The following is a 23,905-nucleotide window of genomic DNA, read 5'->3' as shown; positions in this document are numbered from 1 at the left end:
TCCCACGATATAAACAGCATGCCTGCCCAATCACGTTATAACTGTAGAATGATCGAGGGCGAGTTCTTGGTTTCTTATGTGGGTTTATTGTTAGGTAGTTTCATTAACGTCCTCCCAGCGCGGTAACAACACAAAACAACAGCAATGTTGTGACACTCTTTAAACAGGGCAATACTGCCATCTACTGTACATGCATATGTGACAATAACATCCAGGGCTTTTAGAGAGTGCAGTGCACAACTGCGCACACAACAAGGAGACAAAGCAGAAGAATGCGGAAGATACAGCCATGACGACGCCGACGACGAGTAAGATGAAGAAACACGCTTATAAGTTCCAAGCCGCAGCTGCGATTGGACCTGGATAGCCTCCGGGAAGAAGTAGTGGAATACCAAGTGCTTGGCAGTGAAGATCTTCCTCAGGAAGCAAAGATTGACCGGTTTTTGGCCATGCTCGGGAGGGATGGAAAATTCCAGACTTTCGTGCATTTGATGAAAGCACTTTTGTGCGTGCCACACAGCAATGCATCATCAGAGAGGGTGTTCAGCATGGTTATAAAAATAGTGACAGAGAATAGAACAAGGATGGACAATTCAACCCTTAACTCAACAATGAGTAGATGAGTGTTATGTGTGTGTATATGTGTAAATAAATGAAAACTGAAATTCAAGTATTTATTTTATTTATATATATATATATATATATATATATATATATATATATATATATATATATATATATATATATATATATATATATGTCTTATATCTCCTGATGATTGAGGGAACCCCTCATGAAACAGGCCTGTAGAGATGAAGTAGTCTTGTGATTTTTTTCCCCACACATACATATATATATATATATATATATATATATATATATATATATATATATATATATATATATATATATATATATATATATATATATATATATATGTATATATATATATATATATATATATATATTTTATATATATATATATATATATATATATATATATATATGAAATACTTGACTTGGTGAATTTTAGCTCTAAATATACTCCTCCCCTCTTAACCACACCCCCAACCACGCCCCCACCCCACCCCTGACTGCGCCTTCCCCACCCCCACCTCTTGAAATCGGAGGTCTCAATGTTAGCAAGTATGAGTTTAGGAGTTATGTTTAAATAACTGTCATAGTGAGTGTGGCAGTTACACTGTCATATTGAGTAAAAAAAACTAACTTGTGTCTTTGCAAACCTCACAAAAGAAAACGTTTGTAATAAAAATCACAAAGATACATTTCTTCACGCATTATTAGACATTTTTCATGTGTGGTTTAGGAGTTATGTTTAAATAACTGTCATATTGACTGTGGCAGTTATACTGTCATTGTGTGTAAAACCTAATTTTGTATTTGCAAACCTTATGAAAACAACTGATTCTAGTAAAACATAGATTCAATTTTACAGGCATTTTTAGACATTTTACATGTTTGGTTTAGGAGTTGTGTTTGAATACATTTTTTATTGCTATTTTCGTTAGGGCAAGGCCGACCGGCAGGAGGCCACGGGGAAGACCCAGGACACATTGGGAAGACTATCATTCAAGTACCTTGGGGTGTGGGTGGACAATAAGCTGGACTATACTGTTAACACAGACCACTTGTACAGGAAAGGACAGAGCTGTACTTCCTGCGGCGGCTGTCCTTTGTCCCACACGCCATTAGACTGTACAACTCTTCTCTGGGGGGAGGGGGGCTACTAGGATGACAGGGGATGCAAATCAATAAGAGTGCAATATTTTTTCAAAACATGGTCACTACTGCCTAGTTTCTCTTGTTATATTCTTATTTTACTGTTATATTTTTATTCTCATTGTTGCTTTTTATTTTTATTCTATTGTAATATGTTTCTATTTTGTTTCAATTTATACCCCCATTATTTACTTTTCACTTTTTACAATTTTGTACACTACTGCTGGAATTTAAATTTTCCTGAGGGAACTCTCCTAAAGGAATCAATAAAGTACTATCTATCTTTCTATCTATTTATGTCTCCTGGCTGGCCTGAAAATGCCTCGGGATCCCCCGAGAAGAGCTGGACGAAGTGGCTGGGGAGAGGAAAGTCTAGGCTTCTCTGCTTAGCCTGCTGCCCCCGCAACCTGACCTCGGATAAGCAGGAAGAAAATGGATGGATTTAGTATGACAGTCATACTGTCATATTAAGTAAAAAACTAACTTGTGTCTTTGCAAACATTACAAAATATATTTCTTCTAGTAAAACTCACAAAGATACATAACTCAAGGCATTATTAGCCATTTTGCATGTGTGGTTTAGGACTTATGTTTAAATAACTGTCAGATTGAGTGTGACAGTATACTGTCATAGTGAGTAAAACCCATATTTTGTAATTGCAAACCTTATGAAAACAAATGATTCTACTAATACTCACATGGATACAATATTACAGGCATTTTTAGACATAATGCATGTTTGGTTTTGGAGTAATGTTTATATAACTTTCATATTTAGTATGACAGTAATACTGTCATATTGAATAAAAAAAACTAACTTGTATCTGTACAAACCTTAAAAAATATTTTTTTTCCAGTAAAACTCACAAAGAGACATTTCTCGAGGCATTATTAGCCATTGTGCACATGTGGTTTAGGAGTTATGTTTAAATAAATGTCAAATTGAACGTGGCAGTTATTCTGTTATTATGAGTAAAACCTAATTTTTGTAAATGTTAACCATACCACAATACCTGATTCTGGTAAAACTCACATAGATTCAATATTACAGGCATTTTTAGACATTTTACATGTTTGGTTTAGAGTTGTGTTTGAATACATTTTTATTGCTTTTTTCATTAGGGCAAGTCCGACGGGCAGGAGGCCGCGGGGAAGACCCAGGACACATTGTGAGTGAAACCTAATTTTTGTAATTGTAAACCTTACCAAAATACCTGATTCTGGTAAAATTCACATAGTTTCAATATTACATGCATTTTTAGACGGATTGCATGTTTGGTTTTGGAGTTATGATTATACACCTTTCATATTTAGTATGACAGTTATAATGTATATTACCATTGAGCAAAAAAAAACCTAACTTGTGTCTTTGCAAACCTTACAAAAGATCGTTATTCTAGTAAAGACTTAGACTTAGACTTAGACTTTCTTTTTATTGTCATTCAAATTTGAACTTTACAGCACAGATAAGAACAAAATGTCGTAGTGCAGGATAAAAAAGCATTAAGGTGCATATTTCGATAAATAAATATATAAATACTATATGTACGTATATATAATAAATAAATATATATAAATATATATAAATAGATAAATAGATTACTGTGCAGATAAATATATTGCACTTTTTCCACATGCGCCCACGTTTATGGGTGTATGTTATATTGTTTTTTTCATTCCAGCGAGTTAATTAATTTTGAGGGGAGTTGAGGAGATAATTTAAATATGATGCGTTCAAGAGTCTTACGGCCTGAGGGAAGAAGCTGTTACAGAAGCTGGAGGTTCTGCTTCGGAGGCTGCGAAACCTCTTTCTAGAGTCCAGAAGTGAAAACTGTCCTTGGTGGGGGTGGGAGGAGTCTTTGCAAATTTTCTGAGCCCTGGTCAGGCAGCACTTTTTGCGATCTCCTGGATAGGAGGAAGAGGAGTCCTGATGATCTTTTCCGCCGTCCTCACCACTCTCTGGAGATACTTCCAGTCTGAGGCACTGCAGGCTCCAGTCCAGACAGAGATGCTGTTGGTCAGCAGGCTCGTTATAACAAAGATACATCTCTCCAAGCATTATTAGCTATTTTGCATTTGTTGTGTAGGAGTTATGTTCAAATAACTGTCATAGTTAGTAAAACCTAAATTTTGTATTTGCAAACCTTTCAAAAACAACTGATTCTAGTAAAACTCACACAGATACAATATTGCAGGCATTTTTAGACATAATGCATGTTTTGTTTTGGAGTTATGTTTCTATAACTTTCATATGTATGACAGCTATACTGTTATATTTAATAAAACAACACTAACTTGTGTCTTTACAAACCTTACAAAATATTGTTTTCCCAGTAAAACTCACAAAGATACATTTCAACAGTCATTATTAGCCATTTTGCATGTGTGGTTTAGAAGTTATGTTTAAATAACTGTCATATGGAGTGTGACCGTAAAGTCATAGTGAGTAAAACAAACTAACTTGTGTCTTTGCAAACTTTACAAAATATAATCATTCTAGTAAAACAAACAAAGATACATTTCTCCAAGCATTAATAGCCGTTTTGCATTTGTTGGTTAGGAGTTATGTTTAAATAACTGTCAAAGTAAATAAAACCTAATTTTGGTATTTGAAAACCTTACAAAAACAACTGATTCTAGTAAAACTCACACATCTACAATATTACAGGCATTTTTAGACATAACACATGTTTGGTTTTGGAGTAATGTTTGGCGCAGTGGAAGAATGGCCGTGCGCGACCCGAGGGTCCGTGGTTCAATCCCCACCTAGTGCCAACCTCGTCATGTCCGTTGTGTCCTGAGCAAGACACTTCACCCTTGCTCCTGATGGGTGCTGGTTAGCGCCTTGCATGGCAGCTCCCTCCATCAGTGTGTGAATGTGTGTGTGAATGGGTAAATGTGGAAGTAGTGTCAACGCGCTTTGAGTACCTTGAAGGTAGAAAAGCGCTATACAAGTACAACCCATTTATTTATTTATTTATTTATAGTAAGACATATACCGTTATATTGAGTAAAAAAAACAACTAACTTGTGTCTTTACAAACCTTACACAATATATTTTTCTAGTAAAACTCACAAAGAGACATTTCCCCAGGTATTATTAGCCATTGTGCATGTGTGGTTTAGGAGTTATGTTTAAATAAATGTCAAATTGAATGTGGCAGGTATACTGTCATGAGTAAAACCAAATTTTTGTAATTGTAAACCTTACCAAAATACCTGATTCTGGTAAAACTCACATAGATTCAATATTACATGCATTTTTAGACGGATTGCTTGTTTGGTTTTGGAGTTATGATTTTACAACTTTCATATTTAGTATGACAGTTATACTGTCATATTGAGTAAAAAGAACTAACTTGTGTCTTTGAAAACCTTACAAAAGAACATTATTCTGGTAAAGACTTAGACTTTCTTTTTATTGTCATTCAAATTTGAACTTTACAGCACAGATAACACAATTTCGTTACATAAGCTCATGGTAGTGCAGGATAAAAAAGCAATAAGGTGCATATATAAATAAATATAAATAATAAATAAATATACATATAAAATAAATAAATATACTTAAATATATATAAATAAATAAAAAGATTACTGTGCAGATAAATACATTGCACTTTTTCCACATGCGCCCACGTTTATGGGTGTATGTTATATTGGGTTTTTTTTTTTATTCCAGCGAGTTAATCCATTTTGAGGGGAGTTGAGGGGATAATTTAATTATAATGCGTTCAAGAGTCTTACGGCCTGAGGGAAGAAGCTGGAGGTTCTGCTTCAGAGGCTGCGGAACCTCTTTCTAGAGTCCAGCAGTGAAAACAGTCCTTGGTGGGGGTGGGAGGAGTCTTTGCAAATTTTCTGAGCCCTGGTCAGGCAGCGCTTTTTGCGATCTCCTGGATAGGAGGAAGAGGATTCCTGAAGATCTTTTCCGCCGTCCTCACCACTCTCTGGAGAGACTTCCAGTCTGAGGCACTGCAGGCTCCAGTCCAGACAGAGATACTGTTGGTCAGCAGGCTCTCTATAACAAAGATACAGTTCTCCAAGCATTATTAGCTATTTGCATTTGTTGTTTAGGATTTATGTTTAAATAACTGTCATAGTGAGTAAAACCTAAATTTTGTATTTGCAAACCTTACAAAAACAATTGATTCTAGTAAAACTCACAGATACAATATCACAGTCATTTTTAGACATAATCCATGTTTGGTTTTGGAGTTGTGTTTATATAACTTTGATATTTAGTATTACAGTAATACTGTCATATTGAGTAAAAAAAAACAAAAACTAACTTGTGTCTTTACAAACCTTACAAAATATTTTTCTCAGTAAAACTCAAAGATACATTTCTACAGACATTATTAGCCATTTTGCATGTGCGGTTTAGGATTTATGTTTAAATAACTGTCATATTGAGTGTGACAGTAAAGTCATAGTGAGTAAAACAAACTAACTTGTGTCTTTGCAATGCTTACAAAAGAAAATGTTACTAGTAAAACTCACAAAAGATACATTTCTTCATGCATTATTAGAAAATGTTCATGTGTAGTTTAGGAGTTATGTTTTATTAACTGTCAAATTGAGTGTGGCAGTTATACTGTCATTAAGTGTTAAACCTAATTTTTGTATTTGCAAACCTTACAAAACAACTGATTCTAGTAAAACTCACATAGATTCAATATTGCAGGCATTTTACACATTTAACATGTTTGGTTTAGGAGTTGTGTTTGAATACATTTTAATTGCTTTTTTCGTTAGGGCAAGTCCGACCGGCAGGAGGCCACGGGGAAGCCCCAGGACACATTGGGAAGACTATGTCAGCCGGCTGGCCTGGGAACGCTTCGGGATCTCCCGAGAAGAGCTGGACGAAGTGGCTGGGGAGAGGGAAGTCTGGGCTTCTCTGCTTAGGCTGCTGCCCCCGCAACCCGACCTCGGATAAGCGGAAGAAAATGGATACATTTAGTATGACAGTTATACTATTATATTGAGTAAAAAAAACTAACTTGTGTCTTTAAAAACCTTACAAATTATATGTTTTCTAGTAAAACTCACAAAGATACATCTCCAGGCATTATAAGCCATTTTGCATGTGGTTTAGGGGTTATGTTTAAATAACTGCCATATTGAATGTGGCAGTTATACTGTCATTATGAGTAAAACCTAATTTTTGTAATTGTAAACCTTACCAAAATACCTGATTCTGGTAAAACTCACATAGATTCAATATTACAGGAATTTTTAGACGGATTGCATGTGTAGTTTTGAAATTATGTTTATACAACTTTCCTATTTAGTATGACAGTGACACTATCATATTGTGTAAAAAAAACTAACTTGTGTCTTTGCAAACCTTACAAAAGAACATTTTAGTAAAACTCACAAAGATACATTTCTTCATGCATTATTACAAAATGTTCATGTGTAGTTTTGAAGTTATGTTTATATAACTTTCATATATAGTATGACAGTTATACTGTTATATTGAGTAAAAAAAACTAACTTGTGTCTTTACAAACCTTACAAAATATTGTTTCCCAGTAAAACTCACAAAGATACATTTCTACAGGCATTATTAGCCATTTTGTATGTGTGGTTTAGGAGTTATGTTTAAATAACTGAAATTGAGTGTGACAGTATACTGTCAAAGTGAGTAAAAAAAACTAACTCGTGTCTTTGCAAACCTTACAAAAGAAAATGTTACTAGTAAAACTCACAGAGATACATTTCTTCATGCATTATTAGAAAATGGTCATGTGTAGTTTAAGAGTTATGTTTAAATAACTGTCATTTTGAGTGTGGTAGTATAACTGCCACACATATTGAGTTATAAAGTTAAGTGTAAAACCTATTTTTTGTGTTTGCAAACCTTACAAATACAACTGATTCTTGTAAAACTCACATAGATTCAATATTAAAGGCATTTTAGAAATGTTACATGTTTTGTTTAGGAGTTGTGTTTGAATACATTAGTATTGCTTTTTTCGTTAAGGCAAGTCCAAACGGCAGGAAGCCACGGGGAAGACACAGGACACATTGGGAAGATTATATCAGCTGGCTGGCCTGGGAACGCCTCGGGATCCCCCGAGAAGAGCTGGACGAAGTAGCTGGGCTTCTCTGCTTAGGCTGCAGCCCCCGCAACACGACCTCGGATAAGCGGAAGGAAATGGATGGATTTAGTATGACAGTTATACTATCATATTGAGTAAAAACAAACAAACTTTTGTTTTTGTATACATTCAAAATATATTTTTTCTAGTAAAACTCACAAAGATACATAGAGTTTAAATAACTGTCATAGTAAGTAAAACCTTACAAAAACAACTGATTCTAGTAAAACTCACATGGATTCAATGTTACAGGCATTTTTACAAATGTTGCATGTTTGGTTTAGAAATTATGATGGAACACATTTTTATTGCTTTTTTCGCATTATCTCAGGATTTTAAGAATATTACTGTCACATTGAGTAAAAACTACTTTCTGTGTTTGCAAGGATTAAAAAAAGCATATTTTTCGAGTAAAACTCCTAAGGATGCATTATTTCAGGCATCATTAGCCATTTAGCATTTGTAGTTTAGGAGTTATGTTTAAATAACTGTCATATTAAATGTAACAGTATACTCTCATATAGAGTAAAACCTAATTTTTGTATTTGCAAACCTTACAAAAACATCTGATTCTAGTAAAACTCACATGAATTCAATATTACAGTTATTTTTAGACATTTTGCCTGTTTGGTTTAAAAATTATGATGGAAAACATTTTTATTGCTTTTTTCGCATTATCTCAGGATTTTAGGAATATTACTGTCATATTGAGTAAAAAACTACTTTTTGTGTTTGCAAGCCTTAAAAAAGCATATGTTTCGAGTAAAACTCACAATAATGCATTATTTCAGGCAATATTATCTCATTTTTATGTGTAGTTTAGGAGTTATGTTTATTTACTGTCATATTGAGTGTACATTGTCATGGTGAAAAAAACCTAATTTTTTTCATTTGCAAACATTTCAAACACAACCGATTCTAGTAAAACTCACATGGATTCAATATTACAGGCATTTTTACACATTTTGCATGTTTGATTTAGGAAATATGATTGAATATATTTTCATTGCTTTTTTCGCATTATCTCAGGATTTTAGGAATATTACTGTCATATTGAGTAAAAAACTACTTTTTTTGTTTGCAAGATTTGAAAAGGATTTGTTTCGAGTAAAACTCTGTAGAATGCATTATTTGAGGCATCATTAGCCATTTTGCATGTGTAGTCAGGAGTTATTTTTAAATAACTGTCATATTGAGTGTGACAGTATACTGCCATAGTGAGTAAAACTTAATTTTTGTATTTGCAAACCTTATAAAAACAACTGATTCTAGTAAAACTCACATGGATTTAATTTTACAGGCATTTTTAGACATTTTGCCTGTTTGGTTTAAAAATTATGATGGAAAACATTTTTATTGCTTTTTTCGCATTATCTCAGGATTTTAGGAATATTACTGTCATATTGAGTAAAAAACTACTTTTTGTGTTTGCAAGCCTTAAAAAAGCATATGTTTCGAGTAAAACTCACAATTATGCATTATTTCAGGCAATATTAGCTCATTTTTATGAGTAGTTTAGGAGTTATGTTTAAATAACTGTCATTTTGAGTGTGGTAGTATAACTGCCACACATATTGAGTTATAAAGTTAAGTGTAAAACCTATTTTTTGTGTTTGCAAACCCTACAAATACAACTGATTCTTGTAAAACTCACATAGATTCAATATTAAAGGCATTTTAGACATTTTACATGTTTTGTTTAGGACTTGCGATGAGGTGGCGACTTGTCCAGGGTGTACCCCGCCTTCTGCCCGATTGTAGCTGAGATAGGCTCCAGCGCCCCCCGCGACCCCAAAGGGAATAAGCGGTAGAAAATGGATGGATGGATGGATGTTTAGGACTTGTGTTTGAATACATTAGTATTGCTTTTTTCGTTAAGGCAAGTCCAAACGGCAGGAAGCCACGGGGAAGACACAGGACACATTGGGAAGATTATATCAGCTGGCTGGCCTGGGAACGCCTCGGGATCCCCCGAGAAGAGCTGGACCAAGTAGCTGGGCTTCTCTGCTTAGGCTGCAGCCCCCGCAACACGACCTCGGATAAGCGGAAGGAAATGGATGGATTTAGTATGACAGTTATACTATCATATTGAGTAAAAAAAAAACTAACTTTTGTTTTTGTAAACATTCAAAATATATTTTTTCTAGTAAAACTCACAAAGATACATAGAGTTTAAATAACTGTCATAGTAAGTAAAACCTTACAAAAACAACTGATTCTAGTAAAACTCACATGGATTCAATATTACAGGCATTTTTACAAATTTTGCATGTTTGGTTTAGAAATTATGATGGAACACATTTTTATTGCTTTTTTCGCATTATCTCAGGATTTTAAGAATATTACTGTCACATTGAGTAAAAACTACTTTCTGTGTTTGCAAGGATTAAAAAAAGCACATTTTTCGAGTAAAACTCCTAAGGATGCATTATTTCAGGCATCATTAGCCATTTAGCATTTGTAGTTTAGGAGTTATGTTTAAATAACTGTCATATTAAATGTAACAGTATACTCTCATATAGAGTAAAACCTAATTTTTGTATTTGCAAACCTTACAACTGATTCTAGTAAAACTCACATGAATTCAATATTACAGTTATTTTTAGACATTTTGCCTGTTTGGTTTAAAAATTATGATGGAAAACATTTTTATTGCTTTTTTCGCATTATCTCAGGATTTTAGGAATATTACTGTCATATTGAGTAAAAAACTACTTTTTGTGTTTGCAAGCCTTAAAAAAGCATATGTTTCGAGTAAAACTCACAATAATGCATTATTTCAGGCAATATTATCTCATTTTTATGTGTAGTTTAGGAGTTATGTTTATTTACTGTCATATTGAGTGTACATTGTCATGGTGAAAAAAACCTAATTTTTTTCATTTGCAAACATTTCAAACACAACCGATTCTAGTAAAACTCACATGGATTCAATATTACAGGCATTTTTACACATTTTGCATGTTTGATTTAGGAAATATGATTGAATATATTTTCATTGCTTTTTTCGCATTATCTCAGGATTTTAGGAATATTACTGTCATATTGAGTAAAAAACTACTTTTTTTGTTTGCAAGATTTGAAAAGGATTTGTTTCGAGTAAAACTCTGTAGAATGCATTATTTGAGGCATCATTAGCCATTTTGCATGTGTAGTCAGGAGTTATTTTTAAATAACTGTCATATTGAGTGTGACAGTATACTGCCATAGTGAGTAAAACTTAATTTTTGTATTTGCAAACCTTATAAAAACAACTGATTCTAGTAAAACTCACATGGATTTAATTTTACAGGCATTTTTAGACATTTTGCCTGTTTGGTTTAAAAATTATGATGGAAAACATTTTTATTGCTTTTTTCGCATTATCTCAGGATTTTAGGAATATTACTGTCATATTGAGTAAAAAACTACTTTTTGTGTTTGCAAGCCTTAAAAAAGCATATGTTTCGAGTAAAACTCACAATTATGCATTATTTCAGGCAATATTAGCTCATTTTTATGAGTAGTTTAGGAGTTATGTTTAAATAACTGTCATTTTGAGTGTGGTAGTATAACTGCCACACATATTGAGTTATAAAGTTAAGTGTAAAACCTATTTTTTGTGTTTGCAAACCCTACAAATACAACTGATTCTTGTAAAACTCACATAGATTCAATATTAAAGGCATTTTAGACATTTTACATGTTTTGTTTAGGACTTGCGATGAGGTGGCGACTTGTCCAGGGTGTACCCCGCCTTCTGCCCGATTGTAGCTGAGATAGGCTCCAGCGCCCCCCGCGACCCCAAAGGGAATAAGCGGTAGAAAATGGATGGATGGATGGATGTTTAGGACTTGTGTTTGAATACATTAGTATTGCTTTTTTCGTTAAGGCAAGTCCAAACGGCAGGAAGCCACGGGGAAGACACAGGACACATTGGGAAGATTATATCAGCTGGCTGGCCTGGGAACGCCTCGGGATCCCCCGAGAAGAGCTGGACCAAGTAGCTGGGCTTCTCTGCTTAGGCTGCAGCCCCCGCAACACGACCTCGGATAAGCGGAAGGAAATGGATGGATTTAGTATGACAGTTATACTATCATATTGAGTAAAAAAAAAACTAACTTTTGTTTTTGTAAACATTCAAAATATATTTTTTCTAGTAAAACTCACAAAGATACATAGAGTTTAAATAACTGTCATAGTAAGTAAAACCTTACAAAAACAACTGATTCTAGTAAAACTCACATGGATTCAATATTACAGGCATTTTTACAAATTTTGCATGTTTGGTTTAGAAATTATGATGGAACACATTTTTATTGCTTTTTTCGCATTATCTCAGGATTTTAAGAATATTACTGTCACATTGAGTAAAAACTACTTTCTGTGTTTGCAAGGATTAAAAAAAGCACATTTTTCGAGTAAAACTCCTAAGGATGCATTATTTCAGGCATCATTAGCCATTTAGCATTTGTAGTTTAGGAGTTATGTTTAAATAACTGTCATATTAAATGTAACAGTATACTCTCATATAGAGTAAAACCTAATTTTTGTATTTGCAAACCTTACAACTGATTCTAGTAAAACTCACATGAATTCAATATTACAGTTATTTTTAGACATTTTGCCTGTTTGGTTTAAAAATTATGATGGAAAACATTTTTATTGCTTTTTTCGCATTATCTCAGGATTTTAGGAATATTACTGTCATATTGAGTAAAAAACTCACAAGAATGCATTATTTCAGGCAATATTAGCTCTTTTTTAAGTGTAGTTTAGGAGTTATGTTTAATTTACTGTCATATTGAGTGTACATTGTCATGGTGAAAAAAACCAAATTTTTGTATTTGCAAAAATTTCAAACACAACCGATTCTAGTAAAACTCACATGGATTATATATTACAGGCATTTTTACACATTTTGCATGTTTGATTTAGGAAATATGATTAAATATATTTTCATTGCTTTTTTCGCATTATCTCAGGATTTTAGGAATATTACTGTCATATTGAGTAAAAAACTACTTTTTGTGTTTGCAAGATTTGAAAAGCATATGTTCAGAGTAAAACTCCGTAGAATGCATTATTTGAGGCATCATTAGCCATTTTGCATGTGTAGTTAGGAGTTATGATTAAAAAACGGTCATATTGAGTGTGACAGTTTACTTTCATAAAGAGTAAAACCTAATTTTTGTTTTGCAAACTTTACTAAAACAACTGATTCTAGTAAAACTCACATGGATTCAATAATACAGGCATTTTTACACATTTTGCATGTTTAGTTTAGAAATTATGATTGAATACATTTTTATTGCTTTTTTCGCATTATCTCAGAATTTTAAGACCATTACTGTCATATTGAGTAAAAAACTACTTTTTGTGTTTAAAAGCCTTAAAAAAGCACATGTTTCGAGTAAAACTCACAAGAATGCATTATTTCAGGCAATATTAGCTCTTTTTTAAGTGTAGTTTAGGAGTTATGTTTAATTTACTGTCATATTGAGTGTACATTGTCATGGTGAAAAAAACCTAATTTTTGTATTTGCAAAAATTTCAAACACAACCGATTCTAGTAAAACTCACATGGATTCAATATTACAGGCATTTTTACACATTTTGCATGTTTGATTTAGGAAATATGATTGAATATATTTTCATTGCTTTTTTCGCATTATCTCAGGATTTTAGGATTATTACTGTCATATTGAGTAAAAAACTACTTTTTGTGTTTGCAAGATTTGAAAAGCATATGTTTCGAGTAAAACTCTGTAGAATGCATTATTTGAGGCATCATTAGCCATTTTGCATGTGTAGTCAGGAGTTATTTTTAAATAACTGTCATATTGAGTGTGACAGTATACTGTCATAGTGAGTAAAACTTAATTTTTGTATTTGCAAACCTTATAAAAACAACTGATTCTAGTAAAACTCACATGGATTTAATATTACAGGCATTTTTAGACATTTTGCATTGTTGGTTTAGGAATTATGTTGGAATACATTTTTATTGCTTTTTTCGCATTATCTCAGGATTTTAAGACCATTACTGTCATATTGAGTAAAAAACTACTTTTTGTGTTTAAAAGCCTTAAAAAAGCTTATGTTTCGAGTAAAACTCACAATAATGCATTAGTTCAGGCAATATTAGCTCATTTTTATGTGTAGTTTAGGAGTTATGTTTATTTACTGTCATATTGAGTGTACTTGTCATGGTGAAAAAAACAGAATTTTTTATTTTCAAAAATTTCAAACACAACCGAAAACTCACATGGATTCAATATTACAGGCATTTTTACAAATTTTGCATGTTTAGTTAAGAAATTATGATTGAATACATTTTTATTGCTTTTTTCGCATTATCTCAGGATTTTAGGGTTATAACTGTCATATTGAGTAAAAAACTACTTTTTGTGTTTGCAAGATTTAAAAAAGCATATGTTCAGAGTAAAACTCCGTAGAATGCATTATTTGAGGCATCATTAGCCATTTTGCATGTGTAGTTAGGAGTTATGATTACAAAACTGTCATATTGATTGTGACAGTTTACTTTCTTAAAGAGTAAAACCTAATTTTTGTTTTTGCAAACCTTACTAAAACAACTGATTCTAGTAAAACTCACATGGATTTAATATTACAGGCATTTTTAGACATTTTGCATTGTTGGTTTAGGAATTATGTTGGAATACATTTTTATTGCTTTTTTCGCATTATCTCAGAATTTTAAGAACATTACTGTCATATTGAATACAAACTACTTTTTGTGTTTGCAAGCCTTAAAAAAGCATATGTTTCGAGTAAAACTCACAAGAATGCATTATTTCAGGCAACATTAGCTAATTTTAAAGTGTAGGTTAGGAGTTATGTTTAATTTACTGTCATATTGAGTCATGTTGAAAAAAACCTAATTTTTGTATTTGCAAAAATTTCAAACAACCTAATCTAGTAAAACTCACATGGATTCAATATTACAGGCATTTTTACACATTTTGCATGTTTGATTTAGGAAATATGATTGAATATATTTTCATTGCTTTTTTCGCAATATCTCAGTATTTTAGGAATATTACTGTCATATTGAGTAAAAAACGACTTTTTGTGTTTGCAAGATTTGAAAAAGCATATGTTTCGAGTAAAACTCCGGAGAATGCATTATTTGAGGCATCATTAGACATTTTGCATGTGTAGTTTAGGAGTTATGATTAAATAAATGTCATATTGAGTGTGACAGTTTACTTTCATAAAGAGTAAAACGTAATTTTTGTTTTTGCAAACCTTACTAAAACAACTGATTCTAGTTAAACTCACATGGATTCAAAAATACAGGCATTTTTACACATTTTGCATGTTTAGTTTAGAAATTATGATTGAATACATTTTTATTGCTTTTTTCGCATTATCTCAGGATTTTAAGAACATTACTGTCATATTGAGTGAAAAAATACCTTTTGTGTTTGCAAGCCTTAAGAAAGCATATGTTTCGAGGAAAACTCCCAAGAATCCATTATTTCAAACATTATTAGCCATTTTGCATGAGTAGTTTAGGAGTTATGATTAAAAAACTGTCATATTGAGTGTGACAGTTTACTTTCATAAAGAGTAAAACCTAATTTTTGTTTTGCAAACTTTACTAAAACAACTGATTCTTGTAAAACTCACATGGATTCAATAATACAGGCATTTTTACACATTTTGCATGTTTAGTTTAGAAATTATGATTTAATACATTTTTATTGCTTTTTTCGCATTATCTCAGGATTTTAAGACCATTACTGTCATATTGAGTAAAAAACTACTTTTTGTGTTTGCAAGCCTTAAAAAAGCATATGTTTCGAGTAAAACTCACAAGAATGCATTATTTCAGGCAATATTAGCTCTTTTTTAAGTGTAGTTTAGGAGTTATGTTTAATTTACTGTCATATTGAGTGTACATTGTCATGGTGAAAAAAAACCAATTTTTGTATTTGCAAAAATTTCAAACACAACCGATTCTAGTAAAACTCACATAAATTCAATATTACAGGCATTTTTACACATTTTGCATGTTTGATTTAGGAAATATGATTGAATATATTTTCATTGATTTTTCGCATTATCTCAGGATTTTAAGAACATTACTGTCATATTGAGTAAAAATATACTTTTTGTGTTTGCAAGACTTAAGTAAAAGCACATGTTTCGAGGAAAACTCCCAAGGATCAATTATTTCAAACATTATTAGCCATTTTGCATTAGTAGTTTAGGAGTTATGATTAAAAAACTGTCATATTGATTGAGACAGTTTACTTTCATAAAGAGTAAAACCTAATTTTTGTTTTTGCAAACCTTACTAAAACAACTGATTCTATTACAACTCACATGGATATAGTATTACAGGCATTTTTAGACATATTGCATTGTTGGTTTAGGAAATATGTTGGAATACATTTTTATTGCTTTTTTCGCATTATCTCATAATTTTAAGAACATTACTGTCATATTGAGTAAAAAACTACTTTTTGTGTTTGCAAGCCTTAAAAAAGCATATGTTTCGAGTAAAACTCACAAGAATGCATTGTTTCAGGCAATATTAGCTCATTTTTATGAGTAGTTTAGGAGTTATGTTTAATTTACTGTTATTGAGTGTACATTATCATGGTGAAAAAAAACTAATTTTTGTAATTGCAAACCTTTCAAACACAACTGATTCTAGTAAAACATACATTGATTCAATATTACAGGCATTTTTACACATTTTGCATGTTTAGTTTAGAAATTATAATGGAATTTGCTTTTTTCGTATTATCTCAGGATTTTTAGAACATTACTGTCATATTGAGTAAAAGACTCCTTTTATGTTTGCAAGATTTAAAAAAGCATATGTTTTGAGTTAAACTCCCAAGATTGCATTATTTCAGGCATCAATCAATCGTAGGCTCTCCCAAGACAAATAGGTCCTAGGTGAGGGGTCAGACAAAGAGCAGCTCAAAGACCTTTATGAAAAGTACAAATCGAGGTCCTAGATTTTTCTTCGCCCGGACGTGGGTCACCGTGGCTCCCCGTGGAGCCAGCCCCAGAGGTGGGGCATGATGGCGAGCGCCTGTTGGCTGGCTCAGCTCAATGAAGCAACGTGGTTCCCTCCACCAATGGGCTCACCACTCATGGGCTGGGTTATAGAGGTCGGGTGCAGTGTGAGCTGAGCGGCAGCCGAAGGCAGGGCACTTGGCGGTCCGATCATTGGCTACATAAGCTAGCTCTTCTGACGTGAAATGTCACCTCGCTGGGAGGGAAGGAGCCTGAGCTGGTGTGCGAGGTGGAGAAGTTCCGGCTAGATATAGTTGGACTCTCTTCCACTATGGCGTTGCAAGCAATGAGAGGCTGGGGTGGCAATTCTTGTTGTCCCCCCGGCTCAAAGACAAGAGTATGGGGTATCGGACTGTCTGATTGTGGCGGGTCGCTCCCTGTATGATCAGTGTAGGACAGCCTTTTGTCACCGATTCTGTTGTTAACTTTTATGGACAGAATTGCAGTCATGGCGTTGAGGGGATCTGGTTTGGTGGTTGCAGGATTAGGTCTCTGCTTTTTGCAGTTGATGTGGTCCTGATGGCTTCAACTGGCCAGGATATCCAGCTCTCATTGGATGGCCGAGTATGAAGCGACTGGGATGAGAATCAGCACCTCCAAGTCCGAGTCAATGGTTCTCACCCGGTAAAGGGTGGGGTGCCATTTCCAGGTTGAGGAGGCGATGGCACATACTAGATGGCCCCAAGTGGAGGAGTTCAAGTACCTAGGAGTCTTGTTCACGAGTGAGGGAAGAGTGGATCATGAGATCCACAGGCGGATCGGTGCGGCGTCTTCAGTAATGAGGACGCTATATCGATCCATTGTGGTGAAGAAGGAGCTGAGCCAGAATTAAAAGCTCTAAATTTACCGGTCGATCTACATTCTCATCCTGCACCTATGGTCATGGTTATGACCGAAAAGACAAGATCCCGGGTACAAGCGGCCAAATTGAGTTTCCTCCGCCGGGTGGCGGGTCTCTCCCTTAGAGATAGGATAAGAAGCTCTGTCATCCGGGAGGAACTCAGAGTAAAGCGCTGCTCCTCCAAGTTGAGAAGAGCCAGATGAGGTGGTTCGGGCATCTGCTCAGGATGCCACCCGAACGCCTCCCGAGGGAGGTGTTTAGGGCAAGTCCGACCGGCAGGAGGCCACGGGGAAGACCCAGGACACATTGGGAAGATTATGTCTCCCGGCTGGCCTGGGAACGCCTCAGGATCCCCCGAGAAGAGCTGGAAGAAGTGGCTGGGGAGAGGGAAGTCTGGGCTTCTCTGTTTAGGCTGCTGCCCCCGCAACCCGACCTCGGTTAAGCGGAAGAAAATGGATGGATTTAGTAACGACAACAAAAAATGCCCATCCATCCTTTTTTCTACCGCTTATTCCCTTTTGGGGTGGCAGGGGGCGCTGGAGCCTATCTCAGCTACAATCGGGCGGAAGGCGGCGTACACCTCAGTCGCCACCTCATCGCAAAAAATGATTCTAGTAAAACTCACATTGATACAATTTTACAGGTATTTTTAGACATAATGCATGTTTGGTTTTGGAATTATGTTTATATAACTTTCATATGTATTATGACAGTTATACTGTCATCTTGAGTAAAACTAACTTGTGTCTTTACAAACATTACAAACTATGTTTTTCCAGTAAAACTCACAAAAATAATGTTTTCCAGGCATTATTAGACATTTTTCATGTGTGGTTTAGGAAATATGTTTAAATAACTGTAATATTGAATGTGGCAGTTATACTGTTATTATGTGTAAAACCAAATTTTTGTATTTGCAAACCTTACAAAAACAACTGATTCTAGTAAAACTCACATAGATTCAATATTACAGGCATTTTTAGACATTTCACATGTTTGAATACATTTTTATTGCTTTTTTTCGTTAGGGCAAGTCCGATCGGCAGGAGGCCACGGGGAAGACCCAGGACACATTGGGAAGACTATGTCTCAGGCTGGCCTGGGAACGCCTCGGGATCCCCCGAGAAGAGCTGGACAAAGTGGCTGGGGCTTCTCTGCTTAGGCTGCTGCCCCCGCAACCCGACCTCGGATAAGCGGAAGAAAATGGATGGATTTAGTATGACAGTTATACTGTCATATTGAGTAAAAAAACTATTTTTCATAGATTCAATATTACAGGCATCTTTAGATGGATTGCATGTTTGGTTTTGGAGATATGTTTATACAACTTTCATATTTAGTATGACAGTTATACTGTCATATTGAGTAAAAAAAAAAAAACTTGTGTCTGCAAACCTTACAAAAGATTATTATTCTAGTAAAACTAACAAAGATACATTTTTCCAAGCATTATTAGCATTTGTTGTTTTGTAGTTATAATGCTTGCGTTGAGAGGCGACGGACTCGGGTGGCAATTCTTGTTGCCCCCCGGCTCAAAGCCTGCACGTTGGAGTTCAACCCAGTGGACCAGTGGGTAGCTTTCCTCCGCCTTCGGGTGGGGGGACGGGTCCTGACTGTTGTTTGGCCTTACGCGCCAAACGGCAGCTCAGAGTACCCACCCTTTTTGGATTCACTCGAGGGAGTACTGGAAAGTGCTCCACCGGGTGATTCCCTCGTTCTACTGGGGGCCTTCAACGCTCATCTTGGCAACAACAGTGAAACCTGGAGAGGCGTGATTGGGAAGAATGGCCGCCCGGATCTGAACCCGAGTGGTGTTTTGTTATTGGACTTTTGTGCTCGTCACAGATTGTCAATAACAAACACCAAGTTCAAACATAAGGGTGTCCATATGTGCACTTGGCACCAGGACACCCCAGGCCGCAGTTCCATGATCGATTTTGTAGTTGTGTCATCGGATTTGCGGTCTCATGTTTTGGACACTCGGGTGAAGAGAGGGGCGGAGCTTTCTACCGATCACCACCTGGTGGTGAGTTGGCTGCGATGGTGGGGGAGGATGCCACCATCGCATCGTGAGGGTTTGCTGGGAACGCCTCCGGAAGAACTTTGAACATGTCACGAGGGAGGCGCTGGACATTGAGTCTGAGTGGACCATGTTCCGTGCCTCTCTTGTCGAGCCGGCTGATTGGAGCTGTGGCCGCAAGGAGTTTGGTGCCTGTCGTGGCGGTAATCCTAGAACCCGCTGGTGGACACCAGCAGTGAGGGATGCCGTCAAGCTGAAGAAAGAGCCTATCGGGTCCTTTTGGCTCATGGGACTCCAGAGGCAGCCGACAGGCCAAGCGAAGTGCGACTTCAGCGGTCGCAGAGGCAAAAACTCGGACATGGGAGGAGTTTGGAGAAGCCATGGAAAACGACTTCCAGACGGCTTCGAAGCGATTCTGGACCACCATCCGCCGGCTCAAGGGGGAAACCATCCTCACCATCCTCACCGGTATGGTGAGGATGGTGCGCTGCTGACCTCTACTGCAGCTGTTATTGATCGGTGGAGGGAATACTTCGAAGACCTCCTTAATCCCACCAACATGTCTTCCTATGAGGAAGCAGTGCCTGGGGAATCTGTGGTGGGCTCTCCTATTTCTGGGGCTGAGGATGCCAAGGTAGTTAAAAAGCTCCTCAATGGCAACGCCCTGGGGGTGGATGAGATCCGTCCGGAGTTCCTTAAGGCTCTGGATGCTGTGGGGCTGTCTTGGTTGACAAGACTCTGCAACATCGCGTGGACATCGGGGGCGGTACTTCTGGATTGGGAGACCGGGGTGGTGGTTCCTCTCTTTAAGAAGGGGAACCAGAGGGTGTGTTTCAACTATCGTGAGATCACACTCCTCAGTCTTCCCGGTAAGGTCTATTCATGTGTACTGGAGAAGAGGCAAGATAGATAGTCGAACCTCGGATTCAGGAGGAACAGTGTGGTTTACGTCCTGGTCGTGGAACTGCGGACCAGCTTTATACTCTCGGCAGGGTCCTTGAGGGTGCATGGGAGTTTGTGCTTTATGGACTTGGAGAAGGCATTCGACCATTTACCCCTGGAAGTCCTGTGGGGAGTGCTTAGAGAGTATGGGGTAACGGACTGTCTTATTGTGGCGGTTCGCTCCCTTTGCAAGAGTCAGAGCTTGGTCCGACAATGCGGACCCGTTTCCAGTGAGGGTTGGACTCCGCCAAGGCTGCCCTTTGTCACCGATTCTGTTCATAACCTTTATGGACAGAATTTCTAGGCGCAGTCAGGGCGTTGAGGGGATCCGGTTTGGTGTCTGCAGGATTAGGTCTCTGCTATTTGCAGATGATGTGGTCCTGATGGCTTCATCTGGCCAAGATCTTCAGCCCTCACTGGATCGGTTCACAGATGAGTGTGAAGTGACTGGGATGTGAATCAGCACCTCCAAGTCCGAGTCCATGGTTCTTGCCCGGAAAAGGGTGGAGTGCCATCTCCGGGTTGGGGAGGAGATCTTGCCCCAAGTGGAGGAGTTCAAGGACCTCAGAGTCTTGTTCACGAGTGAGGGAAGAGTGGATCGTGAGATTGACAGGCGGAACGGTGCGGCATCTTCAGTAATGCGGACGCTGTATTGATCCGTTGTGGTGAAGAAGGAGCTGAGCCGGAAGGCAAAGCTCTCGATTTACCGGTCGATCTACGTTCCCATCCTCACCTAAGGACAAAATCACGGGTACAAGCGGCCGAAATGAGTTTCCTCCGCCGGATGGCGGGGCTCTCCCTTAGAGATAGGGTGAGAAGCTCTGTCATCCGGGAGGAGCTCAAAGTAAAGCCATTGCTCCTCCATTTCGAGAGGAGCCAGATGAGGTGGTTCGGTCATCTGGTCAGGATGCCACCCGAACGCCTCCCTAGGGAGGTGTTTCGGGCACGTCCGACCGTTAGGAGGCCCAGGAAGACCCAGGAAACGGGGAAGCTTATCTCTCCCGGCTGGCCTGGGAACGCCCCAGGATTCCCCGGGAGGAGCTGGACGAAGTAGCTGGGGAGAGGAAAGTCTGGGCTTCCCTGCTTAGGCTGCAGCCCCCGCGACCCGACCTCGGATAAGCGGAAGAAAATGGATGGCTGGATGGATGGAGTTATGTTTAAATAACTGTCATAAAGAGTAAAACCTCATTTTTGTATTTGTAAACCTTACCAAAACAACTGATTTTAGTAAAACTCACACAGATTCAATACTACAGGCATTTTTAGATATTTTGCTTATTTGGTGTAGGAATTATGATGGAATACATTGTTTTTGCTTATTTCGCATTATCTCAGGATTTTAAGAACTCTACTGTCATATTGAGGAAAACAAATACTTTTTGTGTTTGCAAGCCTTAAAAAAGCATATGTTTCGAGTAAAACTCACAAGAATGCCTTATTTCAGGCATTATTAGCCATTTTTTATGTGTAGTTTAGGCATACTTGCCAAGCCTCCTGGATTTTCCAGGAGACTCCCGAAATTCAGCGCCTCTCCCGAAAACCTCCCGGGACAAATTTTCTCCCGAAAATCTCCCGAAATTCAGGCTGATCTGAGTGAGGACAGCCTGTATTCAGGTCTGCTTTCCCACGATATAAACAGCATGCCTGACCAATCACGTTATAACTGTAGAATGATCGAGGGCGAGTTCTTGGTTTCTTATGTGGGTTTATTGTTAGGTAGTTTCATTCACGTCCTCCCAGCGCGGTAACAACACAAAACAACAGCAGTCACGTTTTCGTCTACCGTAAAGCAGTTTGTCTGCCGTAAACAGCAATGTTGTGACACTCTTTAAACAGGGCAATACTGCCATCTATTGTACATGCATATGTGACAATAACATACAGGGCTTTTAGAGAGTGCAGTGCACAACTGCGCACACAACAAGGAGACGAAGCAGAAGAACGCGGAAGAGACAGCCATGGCGACGCCGACGACGAGTAAGATGAAGAAACACGCTTATAAGTTCCAAGCCGCAGCTGCGATTGGACCTGGATAGCCTCCGGGAAGAAGTCTTCACTGCCAAGTGCTTGGCAGTGAAGATCTTCCTCAGGAAGCAAAGATTGACCGGTTTTTGGCCATGCTCGGGAGGGATGGAAAATTCCAGACTCTCGTGCATTTGATGAAAGCACTTTTGTGCGTGCCACACAGCAATGCATCATCAGAGAGGGTGTTCAGCATGGTTATAAAAATAGTGACAGAGAATAGAACAAGGATGGACAATTCAACCCTTAACTCAACAATGAGTAGATGAGTGTTATGTGTGTGTATATGTGTAAATAAATGAAAACTGAAATTCAAGTATTTATTTTATATATATATATATATATATATACATATATATATATATATATATATATATATATATATATATATATATATATATATATGTCTTATATCTCCTGATGATTGAGGGAACCCCTCATGAAACAGGCCTGTAGAGATGAAGTAGTCTTGTGATTTTTTCCCCACACATACATATATATATATATATATATATATATGTATATATATATATATATATATATATATATATATATATATATATATATATAGCTAGAATTCACTGAAAGTCAAGATTTTTTTATATATGTGTGTATGTATATATATATATATATATATATATACATATATATATATATATATATATATATATATATATATATATATATATATATATATATATATATATATATATGTATTTTATATATATATACACACATATATAAAAAATCTTGACTTTATATATATATATATATATTATATATATATATATATATATATATATATATATATATATATATATATATGAAATACTTGACTTAGTGAATTCTAGCTCTAAATATACTCCTCCCCTCTTAACCACGCCCCCACCCCACCCCCGACCATGCCTTCCCCACCCCCACCTCCTGAAATCGGAGGTCTCAATGTTGGCAAGTATGAGTTTAGGAGTTATGTTTAAATAACTGTCATAGTGAGTGTGGCAGTTACACTGTCATATTGAGTAAAAAAAACTAACTTGTGTCTTTGCAAACCTCACAAAAGAAAACGTTTCTAATAAAAATCACAAAGATACATTTCTTCACGCATTATTAGACATTTTTCATGTGTGGTTTAGGAGTTATGTTTAAATAACTGTCATATGAGTGTGGCAGTTATACTGTCATTATGTGTAAAACCTA

The sequence above is a fragment of the Nerophis lumbriciformis genome, linkage group LG32 (genome assembly GCF_033978685.3).
Source record: "Nerophis lumbriciformis linkage group LG32, RoL_Nlum_v2.1, whole genome shotgun sequence".
Lineage (NCBI taxonomy): Eukaryota > Metazoa > Chordata > Actinopteri > Syngnathiformes > Syngnathidae > Nerophis > Nerophis lumbriciformis.
The sequence above is the reverse complement of the archived record's forward strand: the minus strand, read 5'-3'. Positions refer to the sequence as shown.